This window comes from Callospermophilus lateralis, chromosome 2, assembly GCF_048772815.1.
Source record: "Callospermophilus lateralis isolate mCalLat2 chromosome 2, mCalLat2.hap1, whole genome shotgun sequence".
NCBI classification, from domain to species: Eukaryota; Metazoa; Chordata; class Mammalia; order Rodentia; family Sciuridae; genus Callospermophilus; species Callospermophilus lateralis.
In genome coordinates, this window is record NC_135306.1 from 29,588,312 (window position 1) to 29,592,881 (window position 4,570).

At 38.6% G+C, this 4,570-nt stretch overlaps 1 pseudogene; it reads left to right on the forward strand.

Annotated features, from left to right (window-relative positions):
• Window positions 1–217: 217 nt before the first annotated feature.
• LOC143390806 (YEATS domain-containing protein 4-like) lies at window positions 218–874 on the forward strand (annotated as a pseudogene).
• Window positions 875–4,570: the final 3,696 nt, after the last annotated feature.

Here is a 4,570-nt window from a genome sequence, read left to right on the forward strand (position 1 = left end):
TCTGCTCTTCAACCACTTGGGGCTAAAGGAACTACCTCTACCCCTGCCTGCAGGAGGAGCCAGCCTTTACTCAGCAGGAGTCCCAGTGACTTGCCCTCCTTCTCTCAAAAACCCTCCACAGGACAGAGCAAGAGGTTTGGTGCCTTTGAGGGGGAGTGGCGACCCCGCCCACCCAGGGTTCATTCCCTGGCATCAGTTGCTTCTTCCATGGAACAACATGTTGAAGAAAATAACAGAATTTGGGCCTGACTGGGTGGGAGAGTGAATGGGGTTACTACAATTAAAGCAATAGTTTATGATAATGTTGCTTGAAATTTGGGAAGAGAAGAGAAGATAGGCACACCCATTAATGGACAGTATACCTAAAACCAGATAGAAATGAGGATATGCCAGCATATATGAAGAAATTCCAGTTTAAATTACATGAGAGCTATGGTAATCCTTTAAGAGCTGTGACTGAAATAGGATGGGGTGAATTTGAATAATTATCAAAATATTTTTTATTGACCCTAATGAAAGACCTGTAACCCTATATCATTATTAAAGCTGTTCCAATCAGATACCAATGCAATGCTGGGGGAAAAGACAGTGATTTCAGAGTTATGTGATAAAATGATATTTCAAGACCTAACAGCAATGATGAAACAGTTATTAACAGCTTCCCCTCAGCTAACATTAGGAGCCTATAAATATGAAACAGATTTTGTGGAACTTGAAGTGAAAACCATAGAAAAATTATAAGCTGCCAAGAAAAAAAAAACAAGCTTTGAAATTTCAGAGCTTAGGAGAGATTAAAAGCAAGTCATGAAACTATAAATTATATAAAAATATTGAAATCAGGAAACTTGAAGATGACTAGACAAAAGACATATGAACGTATGAAGTGCTGAGGAGAACTTGGTAGTAAGCTAAATTGAAAGTAAGCTGGACTTTAATGGAGAAATGAGTTTACTGCAAACGCTATGATGTTTCTTAGAGGAATTATTAATCAATACATTTGATTTGCTGGGTCATTACATAAGAAAGTTAAGGTAAATATGGGAAACTTCTGACCATCAGACTGAGACGATATCCTCCTGGGATTATAAGTATTCTTTTAGTGAGAAGATGGGTCAAGTCATGGATCTGTTCCTTGTCCAGTTATGGATAATTAACCAGCTCAAACATAAATCCCAGAAAGCTTATCTAGTACTCAGGAAAATTTTAGGTCAGATACAAAAGTCAGGAGTAATGGTTTGTTTCTTAAGGGCAGAAGTACGCTTAAGATCATTAACTTTTCAGAGCTGGTCTGTCATCTATTTTCTTTTAAGAAGGAGTTGTCCATCTGGTACTAGTTTGAAGAGTTCTATTTTAATGGTTCTTCAGAAATGCTTAAATTCACACAAACACACAAGTTGAAAATGGTTGGCTAATGTCCACCAAGGACAAAAGGGTCTTCCCTGAGGATAATGAGGACAAGAGATATATTCCCTCATGTCAGAACCTGGGTCAGGCCAAGTGGCTGACAACCACACAACTACAAACAAATTCACTGAACTGGAATGGAGCAAGAAAAATGCATATCACCCAGAGACACAGGGAGTGAGTTTTCCTCTTTTATGGAAGAAAAAGATCTTAGTTCTCAAAGGTAGAGTCACTATGTTAGGGAGAATAATATTTATACATACAAGAAAAAAAGTCTAATTTTAGGCAGTTTATATATATGTACATTTTAAAATTATCTCTCTTTTTCCTTCTTTGGGTGACAGAATACTTTTCTTCCTATCAAGAACTATCCTTTTCCATCTGTTCAGTAACATGAGCCCATTTCTCCACTATAAGGCAAGGGTAGGCTGATAAGGGGCTGACAGAGTGAAATTAGAGTTCATAAAGCATGCCATGCATCAGGCATCATATAACTTGCTGGTTCTGCCATCATATATTGAGAGAGGACAGATTTTTGATTAAGGCTTTGGATAATTTCTCTCATTTTATTTATATCTCTATTAGATAAAACATAATTCTCCTTAATTTTCTTAATTCTTCCTTTATGGTTTCCTTTAGCTCCATGCCACACTAGGAACAGGGCTCAAGTCAAGTATAGCAATTTTCCTAGGATTATAAGTTTCAGATCAGAATCTGGGGCTGTCAGAATGTGTGCAAATTGGACAAGGGTTAAGGAAAAAATGGGACCATAAAGATATGAAGTCAAGGATATGCCCACACTGACCTGCATGGGATTCAGGTTTACAGAAGGCCCAGGTCCAACCTGCCACAGGCACACACCTGCCAGAGCTTAGGCTCCAGCACAGAACGGTCTCTTCTGACCAGCAGACCACCACAGGAGCTCAGGCTCAGCCCAGATCCATCCACACTGACATACATGGGACCTGGGAGCCCAAGTCTAAGGGACACTGCAGACATCGCCATTGCCTTCCCCATGCAGTAGCCCCTACCTTTTTGACAACAGACAGGGCTTAGAAGCACCTGCATCTCAGAGCAGGCATCTCAAAGACAGCGTAAGGCCCACCCTTTCAGCCCCATCTCTATAAGACATTGCATCCATCTTGGGGCACCTCCACTATTATCTCGAGTTACCTCGGCTATTGCTGCCACCACCTTCAGGTGCAGTAGCATACATTAAGGACACCAGCAGGGTCTGGAAGCCCAACATCAAGGTGAAGCATAGACAATCTGCATGGGTAGTATAAGAATATAGGGTAGAAACTGTAATATCTCAGATCCATACTGCAAGAAAGGGAGACACATAGTCTACAGGAAAAAAAAACAACAAGGTAGTTGCCGAAGTCCAGCTGCAGCAAAATAACCGGGGGGTGACGAACAACTTGTGTACATTGATACAGCAGGAGTGGGAGACGTTTATTATAGGACCGGAGGGGTATATATACATTACACACAGCTTATCTTAATTAACATAAATTAGATACAGCAGTCAACCAATAAGGAATCTCCACACTTAATGGCTCGCTGGCGTTACTTCACAAACCACTCCCTCTGGCAAAATGCCAGGTGCCATCTTGACTTGTTTACAAACCTTAACAGTAGTAAAGTGCCAAAAACAAACCAGGATACTACAATAACAGAACCCTTGGACAGCCCAGTTGATGAAATGTCAGAGAAGGGGTTCAGAAGTTTCATAATTAAAATGATCTGTGAGTTAAAGAATAACCTAAATGAGCAAATACAGGTCCAACAAAAAGATAAGAGAGCAAATATGGGTAGCAAAAGAGTACTTCAAGAGAGAGAGAGACTCTGAAACACACACACACACACACACACACACACACACACACTCAGAAATCCTTGAAATGAAGGAAACAATAAACCAAATAAAAAAACTCAATAGAAATCATGACCAACAGATTGGATCATTTGGAATAAAGAATGTCAGATAATGAAAACAAAGTATACAATCTGGAAAACAAAGTTCACCACATGGTGAAGATAGTAAGAAACCATGAAAAGAATATTCAAGAATTATGGGACAGCATCAAAAGACCAAATCTAAGAATAATTGGGATAGAGGAAGGCACTGAGTTTCAAACCAAAGGAATAAATAATCTCTTCAATGAGATAATATCAGAAAATTTTCAAGCATGAAGAATGAATTGGAAAACCAACACAAGAGGCTTACAGGACACAAATTACAATTTGTACACAAATTGTACAAAATTACAAGAGATCTACAATAAGGCACATTATAATGAAAATATCTAGCATACAGAATAGGGATAGAATCTTAAAAGATTCAAGAGAGGAATCAGATCACACATAGGGGGAGACCAATTTGTATCTCAGCAGATTTTTCAACCCTGACCCTCAAAGACAGGAGATCATGCAACAGCATATACCAAGCTCTGCAAGAAAATGCATTCTAACCAAGACTCTTATATCCACCAAAACTAAGCCTTAGATTTGATGATAAAATAAAAACCTTCCATGATAAACAAAGGTTAAAAGAAGGTACAACTAGAAAGCCTGCACTAAGGAACATGCTCAGCAAAATATTCCATGAAGATGAAATGAAAAACAATGATCAAAATCTGCAGAGGGAGGGGGTACACTAAAGGAAAAACTAATCCGGGCAGAAACCAAGTCAAGTTAAATGCCAAAAATAAACAAAAATGGCTGAGAATACAAATCATGTCTCAATAATAGCTCTGAATGTTAATGGCCTAACCACACCAATCAAAAGACATAGACTACCAGATTAAATAAATAAAAAAAGACCCAACAATATGCTTCTTCCAAGAGACTCATCTCATAGGAAAAGACATCAACAGACTGAAGGTGAAAGGTTAGGAAAAATCATACCACTCACACAGACTGCAGAAGAAAGTATGTGTTTCCATCTTCATATCAAATAAAGTAAACTTCAAACTAAAGGAAGGACACTACATACTGCTCAAGGGAACCATACACCAACAAGACATAATAATTATAAATATATAAGCCCCAAACAATGGAGCATTTACGTTCATCAAACAAACTCTTGTCAAGTTTAAGAGTCAAACAGACCACAACACAATAATTTTGGGTGATGTTAACACACCTCTTTCAACACTGGATA